This window comes from Episyrphus balteatus, chromosome 3 (genome assembly GCF_945859705.1).
Source record: "Episyrphus balteatus chromosome 3, idEpiBalt1.1, whole genome shotgun sequence".
NCBI lineage: Eukaryota > Metazoa > Arthropoda > Insecta > Diptera > Syrphidae > Episyrphus > Episyrphus balteatus.
In genome coordinates this window covers 69,020,734-69,045,710 of record NC_079136.1, presented here as the reverse complement: position 1 = coordinate 69,045,710, position 24,977 = coordinate 69,020,734, and the positions used below count along the sequence as shown (strand labels likewise).

General features: G+C 31.8%; 1 protein-coding gene across 1 annotated transcript in view; it reads right to left on the bottom strand.

The window, feature by feature from the left end:
• Nucleotides 1-24,977, bottom strand: part of LOC129916773 (microtubule-associated protein futsch) — a 79,786-nt gene that overhangs the window by 43,238 nt on the left and 11,571 nt on the right. The window lies entirely within an intron of this gene.

Genomic DNA, 24,977 nt, shown 5'->3' with positions numbered 1-24,977 from the left:
AGCTTTCTTATTGTGGTTATATAGGAGGTTCATATTTGTTGAATGAGCCCATATGGATGACAATAGGTTTTCTAGAGCACACACTCTTCCCCATATATAAGAAACTTCTTTGAATACAAAGTTTAATTCTGTTTTATTGTTCCAACTTGAACGAGTGTATGTACCTACATCACAATATTATCCAAAGATAACCACTTTTGTAACTATTGGGTTGGTATAGAGGGTATATTCTAAATCGGTAATAAATTGTTATTGTGGATAGAAAGACAAAAAAGAGCTGATGAAATGGATTTTTTTGGAAATTTTATTTCCGTACATCTTTTCTTATACTGCCAGATGTATAAAACAATGAAAAGATGTTGTATATCTTGAAATGGGCCTAAGAATCTTGTTAACTTGTTAACATGAACTTTTACTTTTATGACAGCAACAAGGATATAAATATACCGTTATCTATTTTATTCTAACAAGTTCTAGTGGTTAATAGTTTTTGTATATGAAATGAAATTCAAAAGTGTCACAAACTTGGTTGTCATTTCATATTTTGATATGTGGGGAACATTTAGAGGAAAGACTAAAGTGTCAAAGATATTAGACTATTTTTTCTAAAAAAAGTTAATTTATACTTAAAATAACATCCTCTTCGTTTTCATTTTTGACCTTTTTGTATAATTTTTTTTTTTAGTTTACTTCGATTGAAAACTCTTCAAAAAGTGTCAAAAATATTTGTTTAAAAACTTATACATCTTGAGTTCTGTTGGTCGAATCTTCAAAATTAAATTCTTCATGGTTAGAGGAAATTACAGAGCATCATTTCATATAATTTAATTATGAAAATATTCCAATTTGTTGTTTCGCGTCAAAAAAAAAACTAACAGACTTTTGAATTGGGTATTAAAAAGTGTACATGTACCTTTACTTCCAGTGAACACATGAAGCAGCTATTGAGATACGACTAGTAATCATACACAAGTACGGTGACGCTGCGACCCCGATTAAAATGGAATTCCACCACACTACCGCTGCACCACGTCCGCACCACTTTTTGACCGCCGCACCACGTCCGCACCATTATCAGAAATTTCATTTGCGCCGCACCACCGCAGCACCACGTCCGCATCATGGTTAAAAAATTTCTAAACCACCGCTGCACCACGTCCGCATAATTTTAAAAATTTCTGGATACTTGGGTTCGAATCTCTTTCTTGTCGATAGTTTTTTTTTTATTTTTCAATCCAAAATTATATATCAAGTGAATTATTTATACAAAATGAAATGGTGCGGTGCTGCGCCAAAATTTTCCGCCAAACGGCGATGGTGCAGCTACGGTGCGGCGGCGGTCAAGATTTCTATTTTTACTCTGGTCAATCTTTCGTGCGGTGACGAAGCGTTGTTTTGGGAACTAATGGCAAGTTGAACTTATCAAACAATCACTTAAACTGAGGTTTATCTCTGGTGCAATGGTGACATCATTTAAAGTTCAACGACAGATAACTCGCAAGTTAAAAACTGTAAGACCTACTTTGTTTGTCTATGTTCACATCTGATGTCTACTTTAAACTGTCTATCCAGTCCGATACAACATAATGATTTCATAAGGTCACATCTGATGCTTATTTATCTCCACATGCTTCCTGTATTTATGAATTCAATTAAGACTCACCATAAAAAGGTTAATTCTTGAGATAAAACAAACAAACATTATGTTCATACCTTAATGTCAAAACCAAACTTTGAAACCTTGTATACAATGTTGCTATGCTTGTTTTACTTTTAACCACTATGCCATGCAACAAATGTAATTCCTAGACCATACCTGGTCAAGTTGTGATACCTTACCTCTATCTATACATTGTGTATAGAATAAATCTGTGACATATCGTGTTAATTTGCACCAATATCAAGATTCTGTTACAACAGTCCTATATAATAGATATAAGAGAAAATAATGTTAGTTAAAGGTATGCGCACATTTTTCTATACATATAATATAGATGAAGACTCCATTATGCATACTTGTTTAAATATTGAATAAGAATTGACCGAACTCAACACCGCTCGCTCCATTGCAATAGCAGCCAGCAGCAGCCAGCAGGCCGGGCCTGCATCGCGCGTACAAAGTTGACTCAACTCAATTCACCACTTTGACGCTGCTGTATGTGATGCTGATACTTTGGCTGAAGCCTGCTGTTGCTGATGCTGACGCTAGAGCTGCAAGCAAAGTTCTTAAATTATGCATCACTTGGAATCATGAATACCATGGTCATGATTCATATCCCGTTATTTTCTCACAAAAAAAAAAAAAAAAAACCCATCCATACACTGCAGGCACATCGTGTTAACAAATTTGTAAATATCAGGTGTTTACCTGTGTGTTGAACGCCAAGTATTTCTTCTGGGGAAAAAGATTCTTCTTTTTTTTTTGTATTTTTTTGAAGATTCTTTTTCATATATTTTTAACTTAAACAAGCTGGTGAGAATGTGAGATGGCATGTAAATAGCCGGAAGGTGCAAACCTAACAACGAAAACGACCGACGACGACGAGACGCGACGAAGTCCATACATGAAGAAGGATTCTCTTGTTTCTCGTTGTGCTAAAGTCACTCATATATAGAAAAGGTACAAAACATAAATAAGTTCAACAAAAAAAAAACCTTTAGGTGAGAAAGAGATGATGGTTCTTTGGTGCTGCAAAAAATCCACATCCATCATGTTGAAACAATATTGTTGCCTATTAAGTTTCATTAGAGTTCAAACATAAATCTGACAGGAGAACATCAATTTAAGTTTCAAATGTCATTTGTTATCGGTTATTTGCTCATCAATCGAAAAACTATCTATTCATTTGTCAGAAATCAATATATTAAAGACTTTTACATTCTCTTGTGGGGAGAGTGGAGACTCTCATAGAACTTACCACACACAATACCACCTACATACTTGTTGCAGAGGTATCGCTATTTTTAGGATCAAACTTCTTAATACACAAGACAACTATAGAGACAGTACTAAGATTAAGTCTCGACTTTCTTGCCGCTAAGTTTAAATTAATTATTCTTTACATGGACAAAAGGTTAAGGAAACTTTGATCTTATCATCTTATAGCTTTATATCTCTTATTGTCATTTAGCTGTTTTTTGTTGTATTCTTTTACTTGTCTATACCAAGTCATCATTATTTTTTTTTTTGAATGAATGAAATCGTGTGTGGCATTGAGGAAATAAATACTTTGTCTACAATCGAGTTGGAAGCACATGGTGTGAAGACTATTGAAGTTGAAAAGCATAATAAATCTATCTACTTGTTATTAGTCTTTTTTTATAATTTTGGTAGGTAATTTGTCATTAAGACTTATTAAAGAATAGATGGAAGATTCACTGTTTTTGATCAAGTCATCAATAAGATATTAAAATAATTATAAACAAAAAAGTGAAGGCTTTTTAGGAACTAATAAAAAATGGCGAGAATTGTAGAGACAAAACGCATTAGTAGTAAATAAGCATCTGATAGAACTTTCAGATGATGTTACTCAGTCAAAAATTAGACCTTAAAGGTAATTTTCTGGCAAAATACCTTTAAACTAACGATTTTGCTTGTATAAAGTTTTATAGAAGCACCAAAGGTGTCTGTAAATCTTTATAGAAGCAAAATTACCAGCCGGGTTTATCGCTGACTTGTGTCTACGTCTACTACGTCAACTACTAATAGATTTCGTGTTTAAGTTCATACAACCTTTGGCACTCTTGATCGCAACAGACATTCTTGAAATGTTTCCATTGGTTCTCTTCAAATGAGAAAAATGAGCCCAAGAGCTCTTGTAGTCTCTCGCTTCCCGACGTTTTAGTTATTTACTTTGGAAGCAAAGAAATTCCCATACGCCTATGATGAATTTAATTGATGTTGAACATAATTTTCGTTCATATTTCACATTTGAGCTTCTATAAGGTCTTAAAGAAGTTATGTTTAAACTTCGAGATTTTACAGGATTCCTGTCTTGTGTCTAGTTTATCAAAACCTTGAGTCATAGAAGTTTTTTGAGGATTTGCTTGCAAATGATACTCCTTTTCTAAATGAACTGTTTTTGGGAAAACTAATAAAGATATATGTCATTTTGACAGATGTCAAAAACTAAATTACTTGGATCCACACAAAAAAAAAAGTCATAGCTTTAAAAATGAAAAGACTAGGCTGGCTTTCTAAATTTAAAACAAATGCAAAGGATTATGTCTTGAATAGGAAAATGAAGTTTTCAATACGAAAATGAAGTCTTGGAAAAGCTTATCATTGAGATGCGTCAAACAAAGTTCCTCTCGCTCTTAACCATGATATAATTATTAAACTCATTTACATTATCAGAAATTTCATCAAAATTCTGATCAGCATAATCAATTTTCCTTTTGATTCATTATAAAGAGTTTAAATCAATTCTCAAAAATAGCTCCTATAACTGCCTTTAATCAGATTATTTATTTTTTACAAAGTGCCTTTGACACTCAATCGTTAGCCTTATTTTTTGTATTTTATTTCGTGAAAACGAAAAAAAAATCAATCTCTTTGAGTCTCTTTCAATCAGCTTAATCGAATTATATACATATCAGCAACTTTTGTTTGCAAATCTCTGATGGTTCGATATAATCATACAAATATTTCTGGTTCTCTTATAGAAGCAGCTGTCAACGAATTTTACAGGAATACGAAAAAAACTCCACTAAAAAGATACAAAATTTCATTTCAATTATTCAATTTTACGAGACAACAATGACGACATTCGTCGACAGCTTAATTGCTTCACGTATTTCTCACACATCACCACCATCAAAAGTTCTTTTCTATTTTTTGTATTTGTGGCATTTTGTTTCAAATTAAATAGAATGTCTTTCTCTATACACCAGAAAGTTCAATGTTTTTCAGCTATTTTATGTATATGTTTGCCTGTCTGTCAAAACAGAAAAAATACCTAAAACAAGGAAGAACAAACCATACACAGAGATTTATTTTTGCTAAAAAATTTTAAAGAAAGAAAAACAAAAAAAAAACATACAAAAAGGTGACAGGACCCTGACTTAAATTTTGCCAATTATCTACTCATCCTCTTTTGGCACTCATTAATATGATTAGTCAGAAAGTGAACACATAAACGAATCGAATTATTTGACAATGATTTCAAACGATATATATCCTATCTGTCGTCATCGGTCGGTTGTCCCGAACCAAAAAGAAGTCTTCCTGTGTGTATAGGAGGAGGTACATACATAAGTCTTTGGTCATGAACGGAATGAAAAATAAATTCCAATCAGTCCATGACTTTGACAAAAAACCAAAGAACTAATATCAACATGACAAGAAGGGATTTGACAGAATTTTAGGGCCTGTTTTTCCTATCAAACCAGTCTACTACTTCATACTTGTCAATTTTTAATGAAATAATCAAATCAGAAAAAAAAGTAATAGATTTGCAAAACGTCTTTGTTTAAAATAAAATTGTAATCAAACAAACCTTGTTTAATCGAATGCTTTGCTCACTGACAGCTGTCATACAAATTGAAATACAAAACTAGCCATGTTCAGATTCCTGAAATCCGAAATTCTCCATTAAAAATAAATCTCTTAAATGCGGCCCTGGTTATGATTTTTAAAATTGATTGGGGTGGCAAAGACTGTATTGCCAATTCATCGATCGAATAAGAAAAAGTAAATAAAATAAAAAAAAAATAAATAAAAAGGTAAACCCAAAAAGCATCTAGTAGATATATCTTTGATGAGGGAAAAATACAGAGGTAGAGTATAGAGAGCTGCTGAAGCTGACTCTATAGGAGCTAGTGTATCCACTATCGTATATTGATTCGTTAATCAATGTACACACATATAGGGAGCCCACCATTTAGTTTGTGTAGAGTCGATGACGGACGATGGTTTATACGACTCGACGAAAGACAACGATAGTCAAGAACGATGAATGCATGACCACCTGACATATAGAACCTCTCTATGATCGTCATCAGTTTTTCAGCACAGACTACATATTATACGAGTATTATAGGAGTATATAAGGAAGAGGAGTAGGAGGGACGACAAAAAAAGATTCAGCAAATATGTATAGAAGGAATTTCAAATAGTATTTGAAGTCCCAACGTGCCATCATCCACCGTACAAATTCCACTCGCTTTGCCATGTTCGTTAGGCACGATGATGATGATGAAATTACAAAAAAAAAAAAAAAAATAACGAAGAACCAAAACAAACACTTTAAAGATACTACCTCTCTAGTATATGCTATCAGGTCCATGCCGAATGGCATAAGTAACGCCATCATCATCATCATGTCACCATCACGCAATTTTCTCCTGATCAGGTTTTTTTTTCTCTAAGCTATAAGAACAGAGTTCTAAAACAAGCCAGATGCAGCGCTTTTGTATAGAGCATCAGCAGCATCACAGCTCAGCAATGCTAGCTATAGCAGTGGCAATCTTTTTTGGTTTGCTTTGGACCGAAAACAGAGGAATTATATGCGAGATGCGGTGCGCTGTTGGTTTTATGTTGAATGCGCTCAGAGAGATGCTGATGATGTTTGCTAGCGATGCGATCGATGGTACCTTAGTGGTCTCCTCTGGAATCGTTTGTATGTGGGCTTCACCCATATGTGTACTTGTACCACTATATATCTTTGAAAACTAGGCACATAACGGTAAGCCAGATAGATAGAAATTTGTACAAGATCGCTTCTTATAGTCAATGGGTCAAGCAACGTAAGTTTTGTATCTTTTTTTTATTTTTATTTTTGCTCTTCTCTCTCTTTTGATGATCGCACTCGCACGGTAAGTGCATGTCGTTGCTTCTGCTCCTGCTTTATAAGCTGTTCTGCTAACTCTGTATTATATGCCTGTGATGGGCGAGGAACAGAACGAGCAAAAGAACAATAAATTCATGTTCGCCCTCAACCGCATTGGGAAGTTATTTCCGCTTTCGCATATTTGTAAAGTTTGTTTTAGATTGAAAAGAAATTTTTTTGCTATATAAAGGGGAGAGAGAGAGAGATTCCATAATAAACGCTGTATGTCACTTTTTGTATGGAAAATTCCATATATTATACTTTTGTAATACATGTGTGAGATGCGATGAGTGTTCAACACAGAGGATTATCTATTGCAATAATATTTTTTGACATCTATCTGATTTGATCTATCTCTCTCTCTGGGATCAGTTTGACCTACATTTTTATGTTCAAAAAAGAGTGTAGAGTGATGAATAATTGTGACACGTAGGTTTTTTTGGCAGTTTGAATTTTAGACTTGTTTTTTGCTTACATTAGTCAACCTTCTAGAAATTTGAAACTCCCCGAGATCTCAGAAATATCCAAATAAACAGTTTAAAATGAAATTGCAATCAAACACACCTAAGAAAAATCTAAGATGGTGTTCACATTGACCTTACTCCGCTGAATCACTTTGACATTTCTGTGAGGCAAAAAATTTTAAGTGAGTTTAAAATGTCCTGCCACTTTTTGCTGTCTATTTCTCACCTGAAGTGCAAGTGAGTTATCAACACAAAAGTGTCAAAACGAGATGGCGGAATTAGGCAAATGGGAAAAACGTCCAATGTAAACACCGCCTTATGTTTGAATACTCACATCTGGGATCTGGCAGCTGCTGTCAAATAAGATAAATTAGCCATGTTCAGATTTCTGAAACTTAAAAAAAAACAATGGGTTAAAAACTACGGCTCCTAGGGATTAACATATATTGTCAACAATATTTCACAAAAAACAAATGAAAGATGGAACCTCCTAGAATCCTGCGGTCACACCAGGAAACTATGGCCGAACTTCGACGAGAAAAAATCAAACAAGATCTTACTACTTAGTAAACCTTCCTTAAGATCCCTAATAGGCATCTTAACGGGACATAACCTACTAGGATACCACAAAAAGAAAATGGGGCTTAGTACGGATGATCTATGCAGAGGCTGCGGTAATGAGGACGAACAGGAAAACACTGTTCACTTCCTCTGTCACTGCCCAGCACTCTGTCGCACTAGGAAAAAATTCTTAGGAAACTACTTCTTTAATGAATTAGAAGAACTTTCGGAACTCTCAGGCAATAGCCTACTGAACTTTGTAAAGTCCTCCAAATGGCTCGAACAACCATAGCATTCATAGGTTATCACTTTTTCATGAAGTTACAATACTTCAGGGTATCACAAGGGATCTACATTGATCTAAGTGTGACGGTAACAAGATCAACTGTCAGCCCATTTAACCTAACCTAACCCTAGGGATTAACATCCAATTGAGCTTTTATACAACTAGGAATAGATTTCACTCTTAAACGTCAAACTCCCTATTTTGGTGATTTTGACATTTGTTAACCAATCTGAAGCTATTACCCTGTTGACATTATTTTTATAGTACACAAATTAATTGAATTCATTTCCCTAAACAGCCGACTGGCAGCCGTTTTGTTAATAAATTCATAAAAAAATTGAAAAAAAAAAAATTAAACCATTCATATTTGTATCTGTCAGTTTTATAAAATTAATGGTTGACAGTTGTCATTTTGACAGTTTCGGAAATGTATTCCCTAGCTACAGCAGGAAAAAAAAAATGTCCATAGGGTTGCCATTCAAAAATTTTTTTTTGAATTAGAATGAATCCAGAAGAAAATATAAAAACTGCAAGTTGTTTACAAAGTAATTTAATACAAATGATTTCGCTTCAGAAATATTTCATGAGAATTTTTAAGATATCTCTAAAGCAAACTTGAAATCAATATTTATTCGTATCGCACGTTCTTTAATTTGTTTATTTTGTTTGTGATAAACTTTTTTCTTGTTGAATTGGTATTGTTTTCATTGATTTAAGTTTAACTTAAAATAAATAAATTTCTTGATGCTGAGTTCATCTTCTTCTTCTTTTTTTGTTTTGTTTGTATCAATTCCCGTTTGACTGTTTATCTAAATTTTGTGTACTTACTCACTCAAAAAAATATGAAGGTTAAATGGTTTTTTTTGCGTCTTCTGCAATCTTTTAAACTTACCTAGAAAGAAACAAAAAAAAAAAATAATGAGTTAATTAAGAGTACATTATTTTTGAGAATTAAAAAAACAAAAACAAAAAAAAAAATATTACAAAATATATAATTTAATCGAAAACTAATTGAGAAGCTAGTTTTTGAGTTTTTTTTATCTATACTCTTGGCCAATTAATTCTTAGATGAATTTTTGTTTGATTTTTTTTTGTTAATGGGTTAATTTAAAAACAAAAAGGCATTCCTTAATGTATACCTCGCCTTAGGTTAATGTCAATATTATTTTTCATTCCTAACAAAAACTGGCTATTAAGGTAAATTTTCTTATAAATTCTTTACTTAAATTTGTTTTTTGTTTGTATTGAGTTAAATTTTTTGAGGAATTTATTTCATCATTCGCAAAATGTCAATATTTAAGAATTTTTATAAACAATTTTAGATAAATTGATATTGATATTGTTTTTAAATAATATAAACAAAGTGACATAAACAAGGTTGCATGACCACCTTGCAATTCGGATCACGTTCGTTAAATCGTTAGTGTTTGAATGAATTCATTTCTTTTCTGTAAACAAGAAATAATATTCGGTGTTTTTTTTAAGGTTCTGAGAATTATGAATATTTACCTTATCATACATAATATTACATTTAATAAGCAAAAATATAAGGTATCGATATTCTATGATAATTTTGACATTTCACAGAATGGGGCCTTATTACCCGACCATGGTATATTAAGACCTATTGACAATGTTTAGAAAAATAATTGTTTTGCGTTTGTTATTGGCATATTTTTTTATTTAAAACAAAACTAAAAATTTGGTTTTATAAAGCTTTACAGAAGCAGTTGTATGGAAGTAGTTGTATAGACCAGCAAAACAAATAAACGGCCTTGCTTCTATTGAGCTTTACAGAAGCAAACTACACACCTGTAAAGCTTTATAGAAGCAAATTTGTTAATTGGGTAACCCAATACCTTGTGACTTGTGTCACGAATGACCCAAAAACTTAACCCAACCAAGATGTTCTAAAAAAAGATTAAAGTAATCAGAGCACACCCAATTCAACAGATGTCAATTTCTCACAAAACTTCTCCAAATTTAACAAATTTCCCCAAATTGTTCTGTTTAATGGTCGTCTGATTTACTAGCCTTTATAAAAAATGTTCGCACATTTCAAAACTGTGCCAATTCAAAACACTTTACGTTCATGGTAAGTTAAACATAAAATATGTTACTTACACCGGACAATCTATTAAGTTGTTAGGTTTTTCAGAGCAAATCTTGCACAGGCAAAAAAAGTCGCATTAATATGGTTTTAATAGCTTAAATAGAAGAAGAAGAAACTGTTGATTTCAAGAACCTTCTTAAAACAAACTCAAGTTCTCTTCAAATTGATTACACTGTGAACTTGCATGACAATTTTTTTCCCTGAGTAATGAAAAAAAAACCGGTTCAATCAATTTTATATTAACATATAAATTAGGGCAGAATAATTATATTATTATGAAAGGACTAGGTATATGTCACATCTTGACAGTCAGGATATAATAAATTAATTTTTGCTCGATGCGCATTGGGGGGTAATGGAAGTGTTGCCCTCCTCCCCTACTTTCACTTTTCGCAGTATAATAGTGAAGAATACCTAAAAACAAAAAAAGGATATAACGAGGAGACGTTCTTGACATTTTATCTCTCTCTTCACTAATTAAAACATACCTACACCATCTTTTTTTTTGTATAATGACAGATGACGATGACAGAAAAGGAGGCTTCAACAACTGTCGCAGACCTACAGAAAACTCTCAGATGGATGGTTCAATATGGTATACATTTTTTTGGTATTTTGTTTACTGATTTAAAGGTACGTACCTACTTGAGATGGTTATAATTAGGCAAAATCTTAAAGATAATTTTTATATTTAAAAAAAAGTATGGAAGTTCCATTTCTATAATCATCATCATCATTTTGTGATTTGTTTCTTTTTTGTTATTTTTGGTTGATGATAGCCATCAAAACACTGTCAAGGTCTTTTTGAAAACAAAACATGAAGATGGCTCATTGAAAAGTGCTCCTGGGTAAATACAAATTTTTTGAGTGGTGAGTAAGAAGTAATGAATGATACAAAATTTACGAGCAATATATGAAATTTGTAAAACGTGACGAATACAAGAAACAATTTTTTTGGTGAGGGACAGCAGCACAGGGGCAGCAAACCACTTGAAGTATTTTTTTATTTAAGCGCGTACACATTTATTTTATTTTGGTTAAATCAAAATAAAACCGATTTTGATAAATTATTTTGTATTGAAGTCATTTTTACTTTGGATTTTGAGGGTGATTATGAAGACTTTTGATTTGAAAGTGTCAAAACATGTCTGAATGATTATTACTAATTTATTGGTATTAAGTTTGATCAGACAAATGAAACTTATTATGCATGGTGGAGGTGATTTTTTTTTTCGGGGGCTAGACAATGTTAAGTGGATAATTTTAATGAGTTTAGTGTAGGTACTTATATGAATGAATTGTGATATTTGGAAACAGTACGTGAAGAGTTATGAGTGTGCCAAGGTCACGGGACCTTATTGATTTATAAAATTCACCATGACTAAGGTTTTTGTTTTGGTTTTGATATGTCAATTATATTGGTAAAAAATTATCACTTTTATTTTTTAATTTGCCATGAAAGTAAGTTATGGTTTGAAAATTGTGATTTTATTTTTAATAACTGGTCTTTAGAGTAGTCAGAAAAACCAATACAGTAATAAGGAAATGATTTGGAACAAAGTTTTCATCAATGCTCGATAGAAACTAAAAAAAAAAGGGTTGTGTCATCCGCAAACATAGAAAATTTAGTTTTTACATTAGTGATGGGAACTATGGATTAAAAACTATCAAACTATCGATAGTTGTAAAATATTCATTCATTCGATAGTTTTAAATCATTCATTCATTCATTTAGTTACTTTTTTCATTCGATTAGTTTTTTCATTCGAATAATTTTTTTATACGATAGTTTTATCCTTTGAGCAGTTTTTTTTTTTAAATAACTGTATATTCAATAGTTTTTATTCGATAGTTCATCCGATAGTTTTTATTCGATAGTTTATTCGATAGTATATTCGATAGTTTATTCGATAGTTTATTCGATAATTTATTCGATAGTTTTCATTCGAATGAATAAATGAATGAATGAAATATTTGATAGTTCAACTCATTCAGTTACTAACTATCGATAGGTCAAATCATTCGATAGTTCTCATCACTAGTTTACGTCCAAAGATGGCAGGTCGGACATTTAAACGTTTAGAAGTATGGGCCCCATCACTGAATGATGTGGAACTCCACTAACTATAGGTATATCATAAAGAGAAGATTTTACATATTCTCCGTATACAGCAGGGTAGATGATGGTAAGGCTTTTAGTAACTTCTTGCTCATTCCATGAAGACCAGATGATTTTTTGGGTTTATGTAAAGTGTAATGAACTTCTTCACAGAACTATTTTCGAGAATTTTCGTAACCCTGTGAATTGAGCTCAATAATCTTATTTTTTAAGTTATTTTCTGTAACAGTGTTACTGAGATGAGATAAAATTATTTTGAAAATTCGTTCCGAAATTAAACATTAAATTAAACATGCATTGTAACGTTCAACGGACAAAAGAAGAATTGACAGAGAAGGGTGATTGATATACTCTTACATCCAAATCTGTCATCATTGACAAATTACAAGTATAACATTTATGTTTCAACCACTTCTGTAAAACTTGTATTTGCTCATAAGAAAAAATTTGTTTTACTCTAGCGTTGTAAGTGCACTTTCATTTTTAATAAAATTCTTTATATTTTAATTATGTAAGTCCATCAAAAGTATACTAAGACCGTATTCAAAAAGCAATTTCATGTTACAAGAAAATATCAACCATCAATTCAATTTTAGTGACACGGAAATTACATGTCACATTGTATGTCACCTCTATATCTTTTGATATTTTTTCCTTTTATAAACTTATTTATTTAAAAGCAGAAGAATTTTTCATTTATTCTACTTATGATGATGATGATGATAATAAAGGAAATTCTATTTTAACTAGGTCAAGGTTCAAGGGTGTATTCATCATAAAAACAAAAGAAGTACCTACTTTTCTTCCTTAGAGTAATATATTAAAGTATCTGTGCACTATTCATCTCTTCGAAAAAAGTACTATCTTCTCATTAATTTATTTATTAAGTTCAAAGTTAGAAAATTTCTCACAAAACAAAACTAAAAGAAAAAAAAAAAAAATATTGAACTTGCTTAAAAAACTACATAATTTTAAAGAAATTCCTCATAAATCTTCATTTAGTGAAGATTATCCATGTAAACATTTATTATTTGATTTTTTTACTCAGAGGAAAAAAAGTAAAAAAAAAAAGATAATTAAGTGATTTATGGTTCCTATTCTTTTCATTCATTAAACTAGTTCAGTGAAAGTTAGCGGTTATTTTGTAAAAGAACAAAACTCGGAATTCTAACTAAGTTCTGTTTGTCTTCTTTTTTTTTGTCTATTTTTTACTCTTTAAGGTAACTTCCATTTAGCTTCTTTTTGTGTAGGGAATATTTATAATAATTATGGTTTCACGTGAAGGTATTTTTTTTTATTTTTTCTTATGCAAATCCATTTTGAAATATTATATTCTTAATCGCATAATAAATTGGCCCATATATTTATAATTTTTTATTTGTATTGATTGATTGTTACATCCTGTGGTGGGTAACAGGTTATTTATAGACTTTTCAATAAATTCTTTAAGATTTTAAATATTCTGGAGAGCGTTTACAATATAGGTCAGTCTTTCAGTCTCATGAATGAATTACCCTAAATGGGGAATTACTGTTTGGTAGGAAGAAAAAAAAAAGAATTAAAATGCAGTTTAGCTTTTTTGTATTCATGGAACGAATGCAACCAGCTTTAACATCTTTTATTTGGGTATTAAACATTTGGTAATGATGAACACGAAAAAGCTATAAAGTGAAGAATTGTTTTCTTTAAACAAATTAAATAACATAGTTTGGGACTCCCTTGGGACATAGATCTAGAAATTGGGAATTTAAATTGGAGCAACTTGGTTGTTAACCTTGTAAAAAATTGGTCAGAAGTCATGTCTTCTCAAAAGCTTGTATAAAAAGGTTTTACCTGAATCAAAAGTTTGCAAATACTCCATTTTTTTCTGAGAACTTGCATTTGCCTCCGCATTTCCCGCATCATGATCATCAACGTTTGGGATCTCTTAAAGTATTTTATTGAAGCTCATTTAAAAATTTTTCACTCAAAATATTGTTTATTTCGTATTAAACAGGTTAACTTAATTATTTTCAACTGACAAAACAGTTTTCGATAATTGTTTTTCCTCCAAAATAAAATTATAACTTATTTGCAAATTATCAAGGTCAAGAGTGTATACAACAATTTAAGCCAAATACAAAAACTTTCATCTTCAGACATTAAAGAACAAATCTTAAGCAATAAAACAGACAGTCACATTTGAAAGCAAAAACAAAAAAATCTTCTTAAAACAAGTCTGCCTTGCAAATGAAAACAATAATTGCAAATTTATAGAACAACACACATGTCTGGTGAATTTTCATCTAATTTTATACTAGATTATTGCAATTGACCTAGATTTCTCACACACTCAAAATAAAGAAACAAAAAAAAAAATAAATAATAATTTAATGGAAACTTAATCTTAAACGACAATTTGGCGGTTAAAAATGCAATTTGAATAATTGCAACTAAATGTTATCTATAATTAAAGTTCTTCCGTGTGATAAAATATAACCTTGAAAACAAAAAAAGAATAGCTATTTATTAAAAATATGCTGCAATCAAACCAATGATCCTTAGGCGTTATGGGAATTCCGCATAATTTCGTTGTATTTATTGTTTACCAACCATAATTTATTTTTTTGCTTCTTTCTTTGCAATTTTAATTAACCACTTTTGGCCCCCAACCCAACAACTTCCACTCTAAAAGACTATATACTATTGTCGGAGGACTTTCGTTGTCTCTGTTTTAAAATATATATAGAAAACACCACATCTTTATTTCTCATTCTATTTTTCGGATTAAGTCAACCTTATAAAAGCACGAAGTACAACCCAACTACCACCCCAAAATTAGTGTTGCCACTTTCAACATTCGGAAAATTGAATAATACATTTTTTTAGTAGCACGAAACTTTAAAGTTTTTAACGACAAAAAAACGTCAACGACATCGTTTTTGTATGAAAATAATTCCACACCTGAACGTTGACGTTCCGGGTTGGAATTTTTTTAATTTAAAAATGCTGTCAGACTTTTAATTTTCAAATTTTAATTGAACGACGAATTGCTGAGAGCAATTTTGAACGTTGGCAACGCTGCCATTTAACCCAACTTCCCCTAAAACTGTTGGAATGTCTTTCTTTTGCAATGGTAGATATGTGTGTGCCTGTGCAGTGTGCAATTTTAACCTTTTTTCCATGTCTCGTGTAGTTTTTTTTTTTTTGTCTTTGTTGTTTGGATTCATTATTTTTTTTTTTTTTATTCATTCAGTTATTATTGTAGATATATAATTTCTCTGGATTCTATGTCCTTGGACTTTTGGCTGCAATTGTCTGTGCCGTGGCCTGTGCATAAAATGTACAATGTTAAGGACAAGTGAAATATATATAAAAAAATAAGAAATAAAACATAATTTAAGTGCAGCAGTAGAAGCGAAAGCAAAAGCATCCAGAAGCACAGCATCATCAGATCGTTCAGCAGTTGTTGCTGCGGAAAAATGTTGCTCTTCCGCTTGCATACCTTACCAACTGATACTTTCCGCTGTACTCCTATAAAATCGTTGGTCGTTTCTTCTTTTTCTACTGTGTCTTTTATGTTGTCACTTTTCAAGTGCATTTGAGTGGATATTTTTTTTGGGGGTAAGGTAAATTTTATTTTATCTTATTAATAGACCATATATAAATAATAATAATGTCTGCAGAATTATTTAATTAAAAAAAAATGAAGAAGGAGGTAGGTTTATCGTTTGATAAATTGATACTGATGTAAAGATGATATAAGGAAAGGCCACTTTACTTTTATAAGATGTTACTTATGTATAAGTCTATTATAAGGTAACAAACACTTTCCTTTTGATAAATTATTAAACAGGAATAAGTTACTGAAAGATGACCAACTATACATTGGGTTTTGGCAAGTTGAGGAGTAGGTCTGGCCTAAATGGGCCTAAATGGAAAAATTCAAATTCTTACTCCGTTGCTTGTTAGCTTATACTTGGTAGGGAAACCATTAAAATGTAAACCGAAAGTTTTGGTGCCGTGAAATAACGCCGAGCGAAATAACGCCGAATTCCAAAATTCGGGGTTATTTCACTTTCAAAAGCGAAATAAGGCCGAATTTCAACATTCGGTCTTATTTCACAATGACAAAGTGAAATAACGCCGATTCGGCATTATTTCACTTTTTCAGTGAGGCAAATCCTACTAAGTGGAGCTTAAGAAAAATTGCAATGTAACCACCTGTAGTCAGTTTGGTATTGAAATGCCATATTCTTGGCATAGGGACATAAGGCCCATGGACATACCAGCCACTTTTTATTTGTGGACTTAAGTCCAAATTGAGTGAGACACAAGTTACAAATTAATTTTCAAACTCAGGTTGGACATAAGACCCACAAATAAAAGATGGACGTTATGTCTCACTAACGAAGAATTCGCAAATTATAAAATTATTTCCCAACTGGATTTGGGATAGTTACAAATTTCGATTTTGGACTTATGCCCCACCCTATTGGCACATACGCGCCTATCCAATAGTGTATCCAAAGCAGGACAGCATGTCCCCAGCCTCCAAACATATTTCAATGTTTATACGCCTAAGTCCTGGGTATTATTATTAGATATGTTTGTGTTATAACTTAGCAAATGCGAAGTGGAAAAAAATTTGCTTACATGAGAATCTATTTAATTTTAGGAACCCGAACGCGAAGCGGAAAAAAATTTTGCCCACGGGAGAATCAATTTTGAGGTGTGAAAATTAAAATTCGCGCGAATTTTTATTTTCACACCTCAAAATTGATTCTCCCGTGGGCAAAATTTTTTTCCGCTTCGCGTTTGGGTTCCTAAAATTAAATAGATTCTCATGTAAGCAAATTTTTTTCCGCTTTGCCTTCCACCAATTAAAACAGGTGGAATTTATTTGTTTCTTATCTTTGTATTGTGATGACCGCCCATTTGCGAGATAATTTTCCAAATGACCCGCGCTTATCATGCGAGGTTGGTTGTATTCAAAGTTTCTTTTTCATTTAAAGAATCTGGAACAAAACGCGAATAAAATAGAACAAAAGTTATTCTACATTATTATTTTATATTTCGAAAAGTGTGGGGCTTATGTCCCAGTTAAATAAACAATATGTTGGGCTTATGTCTCACTAAAGTGAGATATAGATAATTCTTAAATTAAATGTCGTCACAATCAAGTGGAACATAACTCCCAAAAATAAAGAGTGGGCGTTATGTCCGGGTCTTATGTCCCTGCCCCACATTTTTATCACATCTTGAAACTTATCTAGGTTAATGAATAATTAAGAGGCATATAAGAGCCAAAACTTTTTTGGAACCTATATCTCGATGGGATGGACATAATTCCCAAATTGGTATGGGAGCCATTGTGCCCTAATAAATTTGGGCCTTATATGCCTTTGAAAATAAGAAAAAGGGGAACATACACCGGTTAACTTGCGTCTGCTCTTATGCTCACTTTTCTTGCATTCGGCCTTATTTCTCAGTTGGGACTCGGCGTTATTTCACTTTGACAAAGTGTAATAAGGCCGAATGTTGAAATTCGGCGTTATTTCGCTTTTGTAAAGTGAAAAAACGCCGAATTTTGGAATTCGGCGTTATTTCGCTCGGCGTTATTTCACGGCACCAAAGTTTTTCTAGAGTTGAATCATTTTCATCCAATAGGTATGTCAATTTAACTTTCATTTTTATGAAAGCTTTATAGAAGGCTTATATGAGCTATTACTTAATTTGTCTGTTGTTAAAGAAGTTGATGAATTAATTGAGAACATTTTCAGCTTCTTTGTCGCCATTGGAAGTGATTTTGATTGAGTTGTTTGCAAATCACTGTAACCTTGTGGTCTATCTTGGTAACGCAGTTGTTTTTTATACAAAATATTGCTGTACAAGAGCATCAGCCTCATGATATACAGCATTGTACTTATTTCACATAATATTTAAGAAACAAAAAATATTTTACATTGTGTCCCCACGTGGAATAAAATTAAAGCTGCGTTACCATTTCACCTTGCGTTACCATGTGAAAACAAACTTAAAGTTTTTTTTGGTTTATTTAAAAGAACCTTATTAAGTTGAACATGATGCAACTTTTAAAATAAATAACAGCCATTGGACAGATGGAAAAAGCTATGCGAATTAATAGATTCAAAGTCACTGCGTTACCGCATTTTTGAGATAAATGGACGGATTTTGTAATATTGTTTTTCTTATTCAGAGATTGAATGCTTAAAATTTTGACAGTGACAACAGTTTTTTGCAGTTTGTCTTTCAATTAAGTTAATATTAACCATATACATAATTAGATATTTACAACTGCGTTACTGTGATACTAAAAAGATAACATTTTTAAGACATTATTATTTAAAAGTATACGAATTTCGAATTAGTATAAGCCTTATGAAAGTACAAGTTTTTTTTGTATGTAAAGTCAAATATTCTGGTACCACTGCGTTACTTTACGTTACTTTTATAGCATTTATGACTTTATTTGGGCTTCTGATGACTTTAAAATATCTTTGATTCATACAATTTTTTGATTTAACGTTAATTTTTTAATTGAACGACGAATTTTTGTCTTATACCAAGGCTTTCGCTAATCCAATATATTTCATAACCAACCCAACCCAACTAAGTAAAATCTTAAATTTATTACGAATTTTTTTTTTGGAAAAGCTTATAAGAAAGTTCGAAGGGACTTCATTCATCAATCCCTCGTTAAGTCCTTACTTAAAATGTTAATGTAACGATTCTCTTCCTGGTCATCAGATAACTTGTTTATTGAAAAGACTTTGGTTAAATAAGTCTAATTCGTCAAAACAAGTAAAATTCCAAAAGTCATCGTCTAGCTTAACTATGAAAGAATCATAAGAACTTCCTGATTGATATTGAGATCAAAAAGAAACAAAATAAGAAAGAAAGTAAAAATTCTTAATCATCGTTACTAACTGCCTTCTTTTTTTTTATTGTTCCCTTTCGCATCAAAACGTAAATAAATCCCCCTCAATAATATTGATGTCAAACAAAATAACATTCATTCTATAAAAATACTTTCACTAGAATTCCCACTCATTCTATATGATGACTCCCATAAAAGAAATAATGATTTCTCCTTAATCTATAAGTAATCGCTAACAAAAAAAATAAAAAGTATTGAGAGCTTATACCTACTTTCTCAAAAAGATTTGTTCTTCATCTTACTACACACACTAATCCCACCATTAATATTCTCCCAAGAATCTTCTTCCAAATACGGATAAATCAACAATAGAACAAAACAACAACAAAAAAAAACATAAAACGATACAAAGATAAATCGTTTAACACAAAAGCTTACTCTAAGTCTCATTTATAGATTGATCCAAAAAAATTCATATTGAAAAACCATGTTTATTTGAAATTCACAAATTTACCGTTAGAAAAAAAAAATATTGAATAATGTCTTGGAGCAAAAATTTTTTGTTGTATTGTATCCGCCCATGCAAAAGAACTTTTATGGTCAGAACAAGTTTCAAGGCCTGGAATATTAAATTTTGTTCAACCATCAATCATCAAATTTACTATTGAAAGTTGATTTTTGTAACGTCAGTTCTGACTGGACAGATGTTAGAAGAGAGTTTTTCAACACGCGTATTACTTAATAAGGTAAAGATTATCACTCTTCATTCCCAATGGTTTAAGATTGATTTGCTTAATGGTTCTGACACTAAAATTAGAGGACTGAAGGAAGAAGGCGAAAAAAAAAATTATTGACAGAAAAAATTGTCAGTGTCTAATGCCCACTTTACAACAACTTTTCATGAAAGTAGAGTAACCTAAATTACATTATAAAACAAAACAAACGAAAGCGAGAAGTCGAAGAGTGAGAAAAGTAAAGTAGGCCTTCAAGCTCATTATTCATCCATAATGTGTTGCGTCTGCGCGCGATGCCAATCATTTCCAAGCCGGCACTCTAGGGTCGCCAATGATTGCCGCAGGCTCTCTGCTGACGACGATGACGGTGCGACGGGACAGATACAGTTTAACCATAATATATCCCAATGTCAACACTCGTTTCGAATTAGATCAGGTTAAGAGAGACAACAATAAAAAGAAAAAGATACATTATTCTAAAATAAATCGATGTGTGATGTTGTGCATAAAATCATAAATCACCACAAAACAACACGTCCCTTGACAACTAAGCAATCTCAACTCTTTTTAAAATAGCAACTATATGTAGCTCTTGAAGCAGCCGCACAGTTACACTTTCGCAGTTCACAGAGATAATTTTTTGAGTGCTTTTTTGCCTGTCCCCGGTAGTGGGAATAGAGTTGCCATCCCGACAAACAATTTTGGTTCTATAAAGCTTTACAGACGCAATTGTTGCTTCTTTAAAGCATTATAGAAGCAAAATTGTTAGTAGGGATAGGTACTTATGTTTTGTAGTTTTGTAAGACACAAGGTTGATACAAAACAATCGATTTATTCGCGCAACAGTAAATCGAGAAAATTGAAACTCTTGTTTATAGCTTCTATAAAGTTTCTTTAAATCTTTCACTAGAACCGATTTTCTAATAGAAGTCATGTCTTCGATAACTTCTTTTCTTTAGTTTTTTTTTAAAGTGTCTCAGGAAGTCTTTTCAAACTTCGATAAGAAAGCTTATAGAAGTTGGATTGAGCAAAAACTGCGGAATTGTTTCCTTAACAGCTTCCTAGTAGATAGAAGAATTTGGTAATTGTTAAGGAAGCTGTATAAAATTTCAATATTTTTTAAAAGCAGGTCACAGCTTTGATAAAACTCTGGTTATTCATCTTTTAACTGTCCTTGATAAAAGTAGAAAAATTTAAGTTCCCATTTTATAGCTTCTATAAGGTTTCTTTAAATCTTTCCCCAGAACCAATTTTCGAACAGAAGAAGAAGAAGCATTGTTAACAGCTTCGCTCAAGTTTTTTAAAGTACTTCAAGAAGTCTTATCAAACTTCGATAAGTAATCTTAAAGAAGCTGGATGAAGCAGGAATTGCGAAATCATTTCTTAAACAGCTTCTTAACAACTTTATAGATTAAAGAGGAGTCATGAACGTCGGAAAGTTATCCTTAACATGTTCCTAGAAGCTTTATAGATGAATTCGATATAACTTTATAATGACTGTTAAGGAAGCTTTACCGAGTTTCCATTTTCAAAAGCAGGTCACAGCTTCGGTAAAACCTCTTTAAATATTCTTTTTAACTTCTTTAAGGCCTTATAAGGACATTGCAATAAGGACTACTATTTGATATGCTTCTTTTATTCTATAAACTATTTAAAATACTCAACAGCAACCCTATAAGTGTGACAAGAGTTCAAAATGCAAATACTACAAAAAATATTGTATTAGATCTCCCACGCATTATATACACACGGCGACTTGCCCCCTTCTTGGGGGTTTTGTTTATTTTTTTTTCTTATGTCTCGTTTAAGTTTAATCTAAAAAAATTAATTTAAACAGACTTATTATAGAACAAAGACTCTTGTATACGAGTAGATTCGCCACAGTCAGTTGTTAAAAAACAAATAAAATCGGATGCTGTGAGATATATCTCAATAATCTGATAAACTGGATTGCTTAAGCTCACCCAGGGGTTTCTTTTGTTATTTTTTCTCTCTCTCAACTTAGATTGAACGTCTCAGAAAAAAAGGGGTTACTCGTATAAAAGATATAATCACAGCTATATCAAGACTTTGATAATTTCGATGATATAAATCTTTACTCGGAAGGAAGTTAAGTTAAATGGAAAAGTGTGCTACTAAAACCTAAATAAAAAAAAAATTATATTTAACCTCAAATCTATGCTTTCTTCCGCTGCTGTATATACAAATAAACTTTCAAGTCTTTGGTTTGGCTGAATGAATGAATGCACTTGAGTATTTATTTTGATTATTACCCAAGGACGGACGGTTTAAAGTACATTTGTGTGTGCAAATGTACAAATCAATTGTCTTGATTAACATTATGAAAATAAACGTGATAGGTATGAGGAGCATTTTTTTTTTGCTTGTGAAGAGATGTACATTATATGCATTTATTAGGTAGGTATATGTAGTTAGACTTAGGAGAGCCAAGGCAACTGGGTGAGGGTCATCTTATAATAATAATGCAACATTGATGTGTTACAAGCTTTTTCCAAAATGACAACTGAATTGTTTTCATTTTTGAGTAGTTTGTAGTTTACATTGATCAGTAGCCAACTTTTGCATTAATGCACTCAGGTGATTGAAAAAAATATGGCTTACGTCTATTCATTAGGTTTTAAAAAGAAAATCTGATAGTTTATTGGGGGTAAAACTTTACCTTAAATGAAATTGGCTGGGATACCGCAAGGGTCAGAGCTAGGTCCTGTTCTTTTTTTAACACCGCTGAAAAACAAGAAAACAAGCCAGGCAAAAGGTATAAGCAGTATGCTAATGACTCCACCGTTTACTCAGAATAGAGTGAAGGAGCACGTTTACAATCTTTGGAAATATTAATTAAAATGGGGACTGAAGCTCAAGGTCAGCAAGACGGAACTGATTTGCTATGCGCTAAGTAAGCTCTGTTTTACAAGTGGGAGTTTCTTCGTAGGTTCTTTGACAAATATGTCATTTTTATGTTATAAATCATGAAAGTTTTTATAAATGTTTTGAATGCCAAAAATCATGTAAAATACAAGACAAAAGTCTTTGCAAATTTTTCAATCTTCTCTTAAAAGAATTATAATATTTTTTTTTTTGTGATAAGTTTGCTAATAAATCACAAAATGATTATTTTTATTCTTATTCAGAGACAGAAAGAAAATGCAGATATAAAATATCTCAACAAAATAACAACAAGATGGATAAAAAAAAGTCAACACACAAATTCACTAGGCATCCGATTGATAGCCTTAAGGGACTACTTCCAAGAACGATGTGAAAGATGGATGCTGAATTTCCGCGTTCCTTTATCCTTCTCTGCACATAAAGATGCACAGAGAGAAAGAGAGTTGGTATAGAGCTATACAATCTTTTGCCATATATAAAACAAAAATATACATACAAAAATATATCTACACGTGAAATGAAACGTGATATCATACAAGAAATTCACATTAAAATGACATCAACTTTGGCGAAGTAGTACCGTTGAGGATTCATTCACCCTCAAAGGCGCAAAATCTTCTTCAATTTTTATTATCCCCCGCACAACCAGCCTGTCTTTTTGCCTCTGTCTCGTTTAACATTTATTTGTGGTTAAGTATATAAATGATAAATTGGAGACATAGTAGGTACCTATAATATTATGGGCTTTGGTGTGTAATTATCAAATTATTATCAAACAAGATTTACAAAAAGTTTAACAAATAAAATTATCCAACATTTGCATAAACATAAAAGACACAATTTTTTAAACATAAAAGACTCGTTTTGTACAAATTGTAACAAGCTCTGAATTTTGTTGTTGTTTTTTTTTGTGTTTTCTTCTTTTAACCCAAAACTCAACCAAGCATATATTCAACAGTTCAAGTTCGCGGCCAAACAATTAAATTATGCGCCGAAAAAGTTTATAGCCAACAAAGACACACAATATAAAAAAAAAACGATGAAATGGACCGTGTTTGCCCTCCAACGATGCCAAGACAAGTATATCACTTCTTGTAAGAAAATTTAAATGCATGACTAAGTTGCACCAACTTGCTTTTTTAAAATTCAAATTTTCTTTATTCCTTGTAACTAATTTTTAAAGAATTTGACCCAAAAATCTCGATTTTACGTTTATTTAAAATTGAACGAGGAATTGTCTTAGCGGGTTTTCTACCTTAGACGCTTAACAATGCACAATCAAAATTATACCAAGTAATTCCCTTATTCATTAACAACATTTCTAGACTACAGGGTCCCAACTAAATCTTGAAGTCAGCTTTATTTCCCAAAAATCTGGATTTTACGATTTATTATTTAATTGAACGACGAATTGTCTGAGCCTTGTAATGCACAATAAACCTTATAGCAAGTAATTTATTTATTCTTTAGCAACATTTCAAGACCATAGGGTCCCAATTGAATCTTGAGGTGATGTTTACTGGCCAAAAATCTCGATTTTACGTAAATTTTCAATTGAACGACGAATTGTATGAGCGGTTTTTTCCACTTATAAGCCTAGAAATGTACAATAAAAGATATAGATAGTAATTTTCTTATTCGTTAGCAACCTTTCAAGACCATAGGGTACCAATTGAATCTTTGTGTCAGGTTTATTGACCAAAAATCTCGTTTTTACGTTTTATTTCTAATTGAACGACGAGTTGCCTGAGTGTTTTTTCCGCTTATGTGTCTAGAAATGTACAATAAAATTTATACCAAGTAATTTCGTTATTTATAAGCTACATTTCAAGAAAATTAGGGTCCCAATTGAATCTTGATGTCATGTTTACTGACCAAAAATCTCGATTTTACGTTTATTTTTCAATTGAACGACGAATTGTCTGAGCGTTTTTTTCGATTTATACGCCTACAAATGTTGAATCAAAGTTGTGCCAAATAATTTCCTTATTTATTAAAAACATTTTAAGCCCATAAAGTTCCAACTGAATCCAAAACTGGATCCTAAGGCCAGCCAGAAAAGAAAAGATGAATGTTTTTTTTT